Here is a 14,151-nt window from a genome sequence, read left to right on the forward strand (position 1 = left end):
TTCCAAACTGTATTTGCAGACAACATGAATTAGTGCTCTTCTGGTTTTCAAATAAATAAACTCTTTTCTGCCCTCAAAGCTCCCGACAGTTCAGAAGTGCATCACATTAACCTGTAAGGCGGGCATAAGGACTGTGTGTCAATATATTTTCTCACTTTACCTTGACACAACTTGCCTGAGAGGAATGTAAGGGATGGGTGTGATCTTCCCTTGAAACAGCGTGATAGGAAGTTAAATACCAAATAAATTATGCCATGACCTGTTCTTGCCTTTGTCTCCACCCAGAAAGTCATATATTAAATAGTTTTGCAGAAAGTGTTTTCCTTTACCTCTGCTAATCTAATCTGAAAAAGAAAACACTTCTTTGTGATAATGATTATTCCACAAATGTAGTGTATAGCAATAATTCCTAATGTGTATCAATGAAGTTTTATCAATTTTATTGTTTTACACTTGACATTATTCAGTAAATATGAAGATCTTCAGTATAACCAATTCATGAGTCTGGTTATATAATGCATTTAGACACATAACATTAAATATTTATAGGACCTAAAGCAGACTGCTGTCTTATCACAGGTAAATCTTTTTCAGATTTTGGATCAGATATCTATCTATCTATCTATCTATCTATCTATCTATCTATCTATCTATCTATCTATCTATCTATCTATCTATCTGTGAATCAGGGGGCTACTTTTGGCCTTCTGTATTCTGTATTGATATATTTTGCTATATTTGATATATATTCGATATTCTGTATTGTTATATTTTGCAAAACCTAAGAAGAGAGATTTATAACAAAGGCTTCTTTAGGTCTTCATAAAACATTAGTAGATGGGTTATTCATCTCTGTACAGTGTGACATATTGACATGATGGTAAACAGACTTGTATAAATATAAAGGAATCACAGGTTGTATACTAAATATGTAATATCAAGACAAATGTGTCTCAGTTAAGCCACCTCAGACTACTCCAAAGTGACGTTTTGTTAGTAGGTCACATTGCAGAGATGAATGAACACTTTACTGATGCTCAGTAAGTGTTATGAAGACCAAAATAAGTGCATGTTAAGACCTTGTTACATATTAGTAAATAGATGTATTTTTGCAATACCTAAAGTTTTTTATTTTACTCGGTTTTATTGTTCACAATACAGTAATTATGGATAGTACTGTCAAATTAAGAACTTATTTTATTGAAAGAATCAAAGCCATTGACCACCTGCATGTAATCTCTAAAATCGCAACACTGATCAACAATCTATGTTACATGCTTTCTATAGCATGACATTTACATGCATAATAAGGGAAATACTGAGGAAAAACAAAAACAAATTATTCAATATAGCTAAGCTAGGAGCAATCAGAATGAAGCAACACAAACCAATTACCAATATTTAAATAATAGTTCATACAGAATTGCTATCGTTGAGAATATAGAAGAGAAAAAGAATAACTGAAGATATCCATGTCCAACATGTGAGCATGGGGAATGTTTTACAACCTCTTAACAGGTAAGAAACGGGGGGAAGTGTAAAGATGTGAAACAAATTTTAACATTTCTTCCTTTCTTGCCTCTATAATGGAAGAAGATACCACTGAGACTCTGTGATGTCACTTCTAACAGAGACCTGAATGTCTCCTTCTGGTCTGGCTGGCACCAGAAGTCAGCATTCAGTACTGGACCAGCTTCATCAGAGGACATAACATCACATTAAGAAGCTTCTTTATTGGTAGTTTAGCCTTCTTTTCTGTTATGAACCAATTAGTTCTTACCTTTTTGTTTATTCTGCATATTAATATCGATAGTAATGATCTCTGTATTAAATGGGGTTAGCCTGGGGGTTCCCAACCCTTCAACAGTATTTTGTTTATTTTACAGACTGCAGTGATCAAGGCAATTAGAAACTTTTACTCTGTCATTTTTCTTGTAGACATTTATTGAAGTCTATATTATGATGAGACAATTAGCTTAGATTCTGATATGTGTGATTAACAGTAATTTGAAATCACATTTGAATGATTTCTAACTATTATTACATTAAGCAAATACTAATTCTAGTGCTGTCTTCTGTACAAGGAAGTCCTACAGCAATTGTCATGTATGCCCCCAGCCCTCCAAGTTGCAGATCCATTCCACGGACCATGTATCTATCTATCTATCTATCCCTGTGCTTGTTTGCCTTACCAAACATTGAAAAGGTAGAAATTATTACGAGATTCCTGAATCAATGCCTCCTTTTTGTTTTATATCATGGTCTTGCAGGACCCATTCCTTGTCCAATACCAGCCATTTTTTTGCAGCCCTTCTTTTTCACACCACCCATTACAACAGAAAAAAAAAGTTTACAACTTGAACAACTTGAAAATCTGCATATCCATTATTGGCTTATCTAACACAGATGCAGAATCTAATTGGACAAGATCAGATGAAAGGACAGGGGCATCTCTGAGACAGGTGTCAGTCCACCATATTATGCTATATACAGAATTGCATATGCATAAAATATACTTTTTCAATTTGATTTAATCCTGTTGTGTAATTTTCCATTTTTTGATAAGTCGACCATGGATTTTAAAATTCTGATGAGACTTTGGGCTTGGTATGTCCTTAACCTATATTTATGCGATTAAGTACTTAATAGAGTCTGGCATTCTAGAAAAATATTGGCACAACTGTAACACATTCCAAAACTTGCAGCTAATTGAAAAAGATTATATATATATTATTTAAATTCTGAGAAAACCTAAGACAGTATATCAATTCACTCCCATCAAAACTCTTGAGGACAAGTAGTAAGTGTCTCATTATATACCGCACCCTCCGGGGCGCCATCACACGTAAAACACAAGCAAAAGAACTGCTTAACATGCAGAGGCAAGATATTCAGGAGAAAACAGAAAATGAGCAGACTAAATCACTTATTTTTTTTTATATCTCTCCTGCAAAAAATCAAAGTTCTTGATGTGTTTTAAAAATGACTTTGTTAGAGTTCATTACAGACATGAAGGGCAAACTAGCTTTATTTACAATAGCATTTGCTAACTGATCTTATTCTGATTCATGATGTATTGGCTTTGTGATAATGATGTTCAGTGGTCTGCAGAAGTATGCAGTATATTTTCATATTCCCTTGTTACTAATTCCACCCTGGAATATCTGCACATTATGGACACGTCTTTTCCTGTTCACAATGTACAGTTTTCCTCAATAATAGCTGGGTGTAGCTTTGTTTTTCAGGACAGACATTATTCACTGTAATTTTTCCAATTCACTTGTTTCTCAGCTTCTTGTATAGACATGATACTCCCTCAAGTGGCAAAAGGATAACATTTCAGACCAGATCGCAGCTGAAAGACCTTTTAGTTGCAATTATGAAGTGACTGCTATTAATGTTTTTACTTAGAAGGATGCTTGATGGCATATTATGGAAATTTTGTTACAGTAAAACCATACATAGGCAAAAAAAATAAGACTAAATGAGTAGAGTTATAAGTAATTCTTCCGTTCTCTGAGACTTAACAACTTATATTTCATTGTAAGTATTTTTTAAATATATAAAAAATAAAAAAGGATTAATACAACTGGAACTACTATTTTCATTAGATACGACGTTTGGGTGGCACAAAAGCTATGTGTGGAGTCCTGGGTTTGAATCATGGTCACTGTCTCAGTCTTCATCGCATTTTCACTTCAAGTCTGTGTGGGCATTTTCATTTTATTTCTGAATTCCAAAGAGGTGCTGATAAGGTTAATTTGCAACTATAAATTAACTGAGTGTGGGTATCCATATAAATGCATCCTGCAATAGACTGGCACCTCATTCAGGAATGCCCTTTTGACCCTAAACTGGATTAAGAGAATTTGAAAATGGTTAGTTGTAAAATATGTAAAAATCAATCTATGAAAATGAATGTTAGTTATTACCCTGCCCAGCTCTGATGACCTTGGCACAAGAAACATTGCCAGGTCAGGAGATGTGAAGCAAATGGGACCAGGACATGGCAGGGATAAAAGAGGATAGCGAATAAAAACATGTTTTGCACCCACTTTAATTCAGTGTCTTTATTTTTTCAAAGCAGCATAAACTACAAACATTATATTGGAACAAACTATAGCATGCTACCATATTTACAAATCTGCCCTTCATATTGCTGACCACTGTGCAATTACATAAACAAAGCAAATACAGTATGTTGAGAATTATTCTATGTATTTACTCATATTTTTACTCAGTTTGTACAATAATGCCACCACGGTAATGCACAGGTATGCTTTAGCTACATAGTAGTTTCATTTCCTTGTATTTCATTGTTAGTATCAAATTAGCATCCGTAGTAGCTCCACTATTAGGCCGATGCATCCTTGGAATCAAAACCAGTCTAAAGCTTGCAAATCATTAGGCTGTTTTCAAAATCAGTTTCCAGGATGACTTCCTTAGCATTAAGGAAAAAAAAAAGTAAAATCACACAGTAATCTCAGTTTTCATTATGTCAAAAATTGCATTGCACTGCACTCTCTTTTCATTTATTTTTACATATATGTTTACTTAGCTAAGCGGTACGCTGGCACAGTGGTTAGCCTTTTGAGTTAAAATAACCTGAACACTGATTTTGCACATTCTCCTCAAGTCTCTGTAGGTTTGCCTACAGGTTTGAATATATTATGTTACTTTGTAGGGTGGCATGGTGGTGTTGTAGTTACTATGGCTGCCACATAGAGCCACTATCTTGGGTTTCAATCCAATACCCCTTTTTGTTTTTGTAGTCTTTGCATGGATTGTTTCTGCATGTACTTAAGTTTTCCTTTCCCTTCCCTGTTAATTAGCGATTTTAAATTGACCTAATGTGATTGTGTGCTCATGTGGGCCCTGTGATGGACTGGTACCCCATCAAGGGTTAGATCTCGGCTTGCATCCAACACTGCTGGGAACAACTGCAGCTCCCTAAGACCCTAAACTTGAGTAGGTAGTTTGAGAATTTTATGTTGTTTTCTTAGCAACAGCGAAGAGCTGCTCTCTTCTTATTTTAACTATGCATGCAACCTACAAAACATCATTTTATCCATCCATCCATCCATCCGTCCATTCATCTATCCATTACTAAACCTGCTTAGTTCAGTTCAGGTCAATGGAGAGTGAATTCTATTGGAATTGTAAGCTATAAACAGGGATGCATCCTGAATAGAGTACTAGTATGTCTAAGGCTGGGGATATACATAACACTACGTGACACATGAGCAAGCAGCGTACTGTCTATACTTGCATGCATACTTTAAGTAAATCTGGAGGATTCCCCTAGGAGTCAGTGCAAGAAATCATCACAGGGAAAAAAACAACATCTGGTTTTGCTTTTAAAAATTAGTTATTTACATGCTGATGCTATTGCGAAGATGCAAAAAAGAAAAGATGGCAACAGCAACAAAGAATGTCAAGACGGTACCTTTAAATGTATTGCGTCATTACGATGGGGAATATGTGATGTTTGTATTGTGGAAACACAAGTTTGAGATGTGGTATCAGAAATCGTAATGCAGCAACACTAACCTCTGTACTGTCATGATGCCCTTCAATTAACTGATATCAGAAAAATTCCGGCATTTACCCAAAAGAAATTGAGATGAACAATTCTTTTCAGTCTTTTTATATTTAGCCAAGTTTTCTTTCTGTTTAATTTTCTTTTTTTTTTTTATTAACTCTTGTATGAATTTATTTGTTACAATATTTATGAATTTATTTATTGAGCTTTTCTAAAAATCCAAATTGGGACAAGTAAGGATCTATCTATCTATCTATCTATCTATCTATCTATCTATCTATCTATCTATCTATCTATACTGTACATAAAAACCCTTCTCATTAGCTTATAACTTACTACTGGTGACAGAAGTGCTTGGGTGTGCATTTGTTAGGCAGCTCTCGTGAGAGAAGCCCAGCTGAAATTTCAGCTAGGCTTTTCCTCTCATATCTGTCAACAAAAGCTTTAGTCTTTTATTAACAGAAATCATTACTCCAGCTTCTTTTCCCATGGAAGTCAGTTTCATTCATAGACAGATGTCCAGGAAGAGAAATAAAATGTTTTAGTTCTTGCAGAATAAATGTGTTGCCCTAAAATATCAATGCCAAACTGTGCAGGTGTACATTAAGCAAGTTGTCATCGGTGACTTTAATTTGTTTATTTAAAAATGTTACACTAAAAAGTTGGTAATGCTTTTGTTAGCTATTGTATAAACAAAAGAAGCAGCAGACCAACCATTTCTATCCACATCACTAATTGCAACCACAAAAATGTTTGGAAGCAATCACCTGTGCCAATGAACATCACCTTAAAAATATATCTCAGCTCCAACAATGCTAGGAAATACATTTTCTCCTTAAAATATATATATATATATATATATATATATATATATATATATATATACTCAAAAAAGAAACGTCCTCTGACTTTCAACTGTTTTACTTTCAGTAAACTTAATGTGTAAATATTTGTATGAACACTAAAAGAGTCAACACCATAAGACATAAACTAAAAATGTTTCACGATGTGTCCCTGAATGAAGGGAGGCTCAAAATCAAAAGTACCAGTCAGTATCTGGTGTGGCCACCAGCTGCTTGAAGTACTGCAGTGCATCTCCTCCTCATGGTCTGGACCAGATTTGTCAGTTCTTGCTGTGAGATGTTACCCCACTCTTCCACCAAGGCACCTGCAAGTTCCTGGACATTTCTGGGGAATGGCCCTAGCCCTCACCCTGCGATCCAACAGGTCCCAGATGTGCTCAATTCCTTCGACGATAAACACGAATCCGTCCATCACCCCTGGTGAGACAAAACCGTGACTCATCAGTGAAGAGCACTTTTTGCCACTCCTGTCTGGTCCAGCAAAGGTGGGTTTGTGCCCATAGGCGGCGTTGTTGCTGGTGATGTTTGGTAAGGACCTGCCTTACAACAGGCCTACAAGCCCTCAGTCCAGCCTCTCTCAGCCTATTGCGGACAGTCTGAGCACTGATGGAGGGATTGTGTGTTCCTGGTGTGACTCGGGCAGTTGTTGTGGCCATCCTGTACCTGTTACGCAGGTGTGATATTCGGATGTACTGATCCTGTGCAGGTGTTGTTACACGTGGTCTTCCACTGCGAGGATGATCAGCTGTCCTTCCTGTCTCCCTGTAGCGCTGTCTTAGGCGTCTCACAGTGCGGACATGGCAATTTATTGCCCTAGCCACATCAGCAGTCCTCATGCCTCCCTGCAGCATGCCTAATGCACGTTCACGCAGATGAGCAGGGACCCTGGGCATCTTTCTTTGGGTGTTTTTCACAGTCGGTAGACAAGTCTCTTTAGTGTCCTGCGTTTTTAGAACTGTGACCTTAAATGCCTACTTTCTGTAAGCTGTTAAGGTCTTAACGACCATTCCACAGGTGCATGTTAATTAATTGATTATGGTTAATTAAACATGCATGGAAAAGATTGTTTAAACCCTTTACAATGAAGATCTGTAAAGTTATTTGGATTTTTAAAACATTATTGTTGAAACACACAGTCCTGAAAAAGGGACGTTTCTTTTTTTGCTGAGTATATATATATATATATATATATATATATATATATATATATATATATATATATATATATATATATATTCTCCTAATGCACCTTCCTCAACTACTGATTATATCATGCTTTATCCAATATCAATTATAATAAACAGTGCAGCATGTAGAATTGCAGCCTTTTCTACATAAATTTCCCATGTCCTTAACAATTTTCTCCTATTTTCAGAAAGAATGCTGCCAGCTTCCACACCCTGATTTCATATATACAGTATGCTAGAGTTTGCCATGTTTTTAAATGCTGCTTCATCCAGTATTGGTTCCTATGGTGCATCCTTTGCTGATTTCATAGTATCTTTCTCTGCCTTCAAGGAAACAGTGGGTAAAAACCAAGAAGCGAAAATATGGATTTTATTGTGTTAATGGCCCTAAGGGGAGGAGTGACCTGAATTTGGTCACCGTCCAAGTAAAGATTGTACATGTTTGTAATCTCCAAGTAGTATTTCTCTGGTAGTACCAGTTTCCTGCAGCATCCCAAAAACATAGTACATGTTATGTTTACTGGCCCAGTATGAGTAAAGTTATGACTTGGTGTTAATTTAACCTGTAATGCTCGCTGATTCCTCCATTGCATGTAAGTAACATGTTATATGCAATCTTCTAGCCACTTATCCATTTTCTGAATTAGACTATGATGCCGATTCAGAAAATGGATGAATGGCTAGGAAATACTATATATTCTTTTACTTACTCTACCCAGTGATTAGAAGCTGTGAAGTATTGCAATGTGCCATCTCAAGTGGCTCATCTGGACCATGACTAAGAAATGCTGCTGTATACTTGAAGCACTCAAGAAGAGACATCTCATCCTACCACCAGATTACAGAGCTGGTGTATTGCAGCAAATGAATCAGAGAGCATAGCACTGCTAAAAATAAAGATAGAAAAAATACATTGCCAAAACTATGAAAAGCTATGTAATTAAAGAAAGATTGTTCATGTAATTGTGGTGTGAGGTCTATAGACAACACATCTGTACAGAGATTACTGTCAGCCTACATATCCACATTCATCCTTTAAATGACTGAACTAATACAGATATCCATTGTCTGAACCTGCTATTCCAATATGACTCCACTGTGTGCCTCAACTTATCTCCACAAAGACTGAAGCTAACCCTACCTGTAACTCCAGTCAGAGGCAGTTGAGTGAAATATTTTTACTTTAACCAACACGATCTAACATCCCTAAAACCACTAAACCCAATTGAGAATCCCTGCAGCTTCAGGGTGCCAGACCATTGCAGGGTTTGCTCTCACACCCCCATATTGGATCAGCTTAAATTCAGAAACTAACTACAAATCACAAATGTCTTAGAGGATGTGACAAGAAGACCAGAGTCCCCTGGGAAGACACTACAAATACATAGAGAGAACATTCAAAATGTGCACAGAATTCAAACACAGGCTGAGTGTGGTAGCCACTGTGCTACTCATTATTTCATTTCTATGTGGACAAATTTCTTGTTAGGTGGCATATATTGGAACTAACATTCTGGTCAGAAAAAATCATGCTTTTAAATGTGCAGTGGGCACCACATAGATTTATCACTACAATAACAACAATTGTCAAAACATTTAAGATAACCAAAAAGAGATGGCAGAAGATTTTAACTGTATGTGTAAGAAACTATTTTAATTGTCTAACATTCTTTTAATTTGTTGTCAATATGTATTTAAAATATTTGATTTTCCATCTTCTTGATTACTATTTATTCTATTACGATAATATAATTGAAAAACATTATTATTTACTTATAATAATAAACAACAAAACATAAGTTGAATATTACAGTTCATCAGCATGCTATCATTAGATAAGGGTTCTGTCACTGTTCAATCTATCCATTCTCAAAAAACGCTGGACCGTGACGGTTTTAGGGGGCAGCTGCAGCCCACTTCAGCAATCAGTAGGCACAAGGCAGGAATAACACCTGGACAGGTCACTAGCCCATGGCAGGATGAACACAAACACACACACACCAATGAGAACTGAGCAACATCAATTCCCTCAATCTGAAAGTCTTTGGAATGTGGGAGAAAACCAGAGCAAGTAAATAAAACCAACATGGACACGGGAAGAACATGAAAACTCCTTGCAAAGAGCATCAGGAACGTAAACCCTGGTGTATTTTTTTTCTTTTTTGTGAAATTCTGAGTGATTAACATCCAGAAAATTTCAAAAAGTCAATAATGAAAACTGCCAGACCAAAAATATTCCAAATTCAATGCTTCATCTATCTACAATTTGAATTCTATATTGTGTATCTTATTTCATATTTGAATTGCATATTATATTCTGAAGTAACACTATTTTGTTACACTATTTATGCACTGCCGTTCCTCTGTGTTAAGCTATGGGTGGATATCTTGCAGAAGATGAGATCTGTATCTTGTATAAACAAGCCATCCAATTATTTCTAAAGTGAAATTTGCTGAAGTGACTTTGAGTTTGTAATTTTTCCTATTCTTTTTTTTTCTTTCTGCACAGCAAAGCAAAATCACCAGGACTTACCCTGTGTGTTATGTTTATGAAAACCTGCAGCATGAGAAGGATTTCCTGGTAGTTCAGCTCTAAGTTGATCTTAAGTACTGGGAAAATATTGTGGCAGGAATTCCTCTTTCAGAAAGCTCCGAGAACAATGCTGTGAAAAGCTGCCAACACCCAGGTCACTGCTAACAGACACAATCAATCAGCAAACGTTTGTGATGGTGCAGCACGTTCATTAGTGCTTTCAGTGGGACTTTCATTATTTCAAGACAGGGCTGTGCCAGATTCTCAGGGAGGATATAATGATGCTGGAACGGTTCACACGTTTCATCAGGAAAAGGCACTGTCCCCTTTGGTGAACTGGACTCAAGAAAAACATATAAACCACTGGCAGCTCACATCTTGATATCCATCCTTTTATTAAATGCATGTTAGGAGCTGAATAGATGGATGCTGAACGAAGTCACTTTCGTCTACAGGATTTTAATCAGTGTGTCATTTATATATATTTGGCCTCATATGAATGAGTTTAGGTGTGGAACCGAATGAGCCTCGTGATGGATGCCAGCCATGCTTCAGTAATACAAAAATGTCTACAGTGTGGAAGAATGCCACTTTGTTACTCTATTTCATTTCATATATTAAACTATTAGGCAACATATTGATTTTCATTTATTAATATAAATCTTGCAATGAGTTGACCACTGAACAGCAGAATAGCACACAGGAAAGTTTAGCCGAGGATGGAGACTAGGAAAAGGTGATGGCAGTGATAATGCATGTATGGTTTGAAACTGTGTGTGGATTGTGCGTTGGAAGGGCACATTGGTAAAAATAATGAAGCAGCTCAGGCAGAAGACTCTTCTCCAGGGTTCCAGGGGATGGGAAACCCATCTGTACCTTTCCTTCATTTAACAGAGAGAAAGAGTGAAAGGAAGACTGAAATGATAAAAAAAAGGCAAAAGAGTACAACACATTCTCACTTTTGGGCAGAACACAATCCCAGTGACCGTGTTAACCAATGACAGAATTATAGAGACTCCTGGGACAACTACACTGAGTTCTAGTTTGGAATACTGATAACAAAAGCATCACAAGCCCAGAAGTGATTTTGGGGGTTTGGCTGGGAATGACCCCACAAAGAGCAGGAGTTTAGTTGAGTGCAGAATCAAACAGTGAGTTGGGACAAATGCTTAACTGGTGCAAAACCATTTAGACAAAGACCAAGAGAACCAGAAAGTAATCTTTGCTCCTACTTTTAATGTGGATTGGTGGTCCAATAAGGATAGAGTAAGGCTCAGACAGGGTGCACCAGTGATTGGGCCGAGAACCCTTTGTGCGACATTATCTTAACCAGTGTGTTGCTCATTAAATGTTAAATAAATGTATGACATTTTAAAATAGGTTTCAATTTTTTAAATATATACACTGTGACCTGCTGAGGGCACTCCTGCTGCCCAGGAAACACAGACACAAGTGCAGCATACACTTTTTATTTTTTTTCTCCCGTGGGAAACAGGATTTTCAAGCACAGTGCACTTCTCTTCTTTGTTTTTCTATCTCTTCTCCGCTGCCCCTCCTCCAGCAAGCTTTGTCCACCTCCTTGTGACTCTGACTCCTGGAGTAGTGGCAGCTGGCTCCTTTTATAGTGCTCCCAGAAGTGCTCCAGGTGTCTAGTGATCCTCTGGTGTGGCAGAAGTGCTGCACCAAAAGGCTTAGCTGTTCCTGCAATGCCCCCTGGTGGTGCCCACGAAACCCAACAGGGCTGCGCCAAACTCCAACTCCCTGGGGCCCTGTGGGAGTCTGAAGCACCACTGCAACCCAGAAGGGCTGCCATCTATTTTTCCGGGGGAGGTAATGCCTCGAATATGCTCTCTACCCCAGACCTTCCACTAAAGAGGTGTCCCGGCCGGATAAGGGCTCCGGCCTTCTGACACAACATGTAATATTTTTTACAGTACAGCATGTTGTTACGGTATGTCAATAGTGGATTATTTTCTGCTGAATTTGTAGGAGACAAAATTATATGCTAAAAAAATAAATGTGCTTATTTTAACTAAGATTAAAGAAAAAGAACAGTTCCAGTCATGGAACACAATGTAAGTTGTTGGAAGCTGTAAATTATGTATGCTTGGCATTAAGACATGGGTACTGCTTGGAATATTTTTCTATTTCTGCAAGATCCAGTGGGAAACAATATGTATGCCTCATCAGCCATTCTCAAGGTTTTCATTTTTGCATTACCAAAAGTATCTTGACACTATATGAAACCTTGGTAGCAAAACTTTTAGAAATCTTGAATTTTCTGATGATAGTTGCTGTTCTACAGATGAAAATCAGTCATTCATTATTTTAAATCCTACAAAGTATGTGATAACATTTTTACAAAAATGAAAGGACACTTTTTTCCTGTATCCATGCATCCAAAGATTATCAAACAAGGTCTCCAGGTTAAAGGACATTAAGAGGAGACATGACCAAAGTGTTTAAAATCATGAAGGTACACTAGATCATTTTAAAATTAGTTCATCAAGAACACAGGGACACAGTTGGAAACTTATTAAGGGTACATTTTGCACAAACGTTAGGAAGTTTTTCTTTACCCAGAGAACCACAAATGCTTGGAATAAGCTACCAAGTAAGACTTTAGGCACTTTCAAAACTAGATTTTACGATATTTTGGAAGAATTACGTAGATAGAACTGGTGAGTATTGATGGGTTGAATGGCCTGTTCTCGTTTAGATTATAATGTTCTAAAAAAGTCTTCAATTTATTCAAGAACAGAATCAAGTTTAAGGCTCTGGGCCTTGGACCCTATCCTAATATCTTTGGGTAGAAGGCTGAAACCAATCCTGAATGGAGGACCATTCTATTACAGGGCTTGTGTGCACACAGGGATAATTTAGAAATGGCAGTTACTTGAGCATACCTGATTTTGGGAGCACCCAGAAAAGAGGCCTGTACAAACACAAAGAGACTGTTCTGTTCCAACTAAATGCCAGTAGTGCTTAGGTCAAGTTTTGAACCCTGGATTCTGGAGCTGTGAAGGAGCAGTAATAACTATTATGCTTCTCTCAGTATCCATCCTTACCCTGCAGTGTGGAAATAATTCTTATTAGCAGTAGGAATTATTTACTATTTGCTCCAGCCAATGCCGCTGCTGTGTTCCTCATGTTTCTCTACTTACTTAATGCTCTTTGAAATGAGCACAGTACAATTCTGTTGATACATCATCACATTTTGTGTTTATTTTGATGGCACTCAGCTCTTCAAGATGATCATTTGTCCATCATTGTCTTACTTGCTAAATTAATCCCACCTACTACACTTTGACCAGTACTGGTGGCCTGTGCTTTGACTTAAGGTATAAGTACAGGTACTGGTATACTGTTTTGAAGAACTTTTTTCATCTTTTCATCAAAACTTTGAATCAGTGCAATCCAATAGTCATACTTGGAAAAAAATGTTATTGAGAACTCTGCAGTTTACTTTCATTGCATGAGGTACTAAGGTAAAAAATCACTAGTTATCTTCAAAGCTATGATATTAAGAAAAGGATTTTCCATATCCTGTTTGGAATTTCTATATAAAAGAGAGAGGCTGTTGTCAACTTAAATTAGGGAAACACAGTGGTAAACATCAGAGGTTCACATGAATGTTGCAGTCCCACTGGGGCTTTTAGGAAACTTATTTAAAGTTTGAACGAGGTCTAAATTTATACTCTCATTGAAACCAAGAAGTACAACAGAACAAAGTCTCATATCTTTTTAAATTCAATTTAGATCTTGACATCCTGACCAACATTTTTTATCACCTGAAAAATTCAGACAGTATTACAGTGTAATTTTTTAGTCATTAACAAATTGCATTTTGATTTTAAAAAGTGCATATTTAAGAAGTTTATCCTCTGGTGTCTTAATAATCACCAAATTAAACCCATTATACATCCTAGTTAGATTATATTTTACTCTCTGTGCACAATCGATACTATGCGTAAACTCCTATTTGGACTTATATCTCTCATGCAGAGCCCATAATGAAACAAGTTA

At 36.9% G+C, this 14,151-nt stretch overlaps 1 long non-coding RNA gene across 1 annotated transcript; it reads left to right on the plus strand.

Annotated features, from left to right (window-relative positions):
- The first annotated feature begins 383 nt into the window (after positions 1-383).
- Positions 384-10,760, plus strand: LOC120532148. The gene is made up of 2 exons (XR_005634221.1): positions 384-579; positions 10,102-10,760. It is a non-coding gene; the product is annotated as an uncharacterized LOC120532148 (long non-coding RNA).
- Positions 10,761-14,151: the final 3,391 nt, after the last annotated feature.

This window comes from Polypterus senegalus, chromosome 7, assembly GCF_016835505.1.
Source record: "Polypterus senegalus isolate Bchr_013 chromosome 7, ASM1683550v1, whole genome shotgun sequence".
NCBI classification, from domain to species: domain Eukaryota; kingdom Metazoa; phylum Chordata; class Cladistia; order Polypteriformes; family Polypteridae; genus Polypterus; species Polypterus senegalus.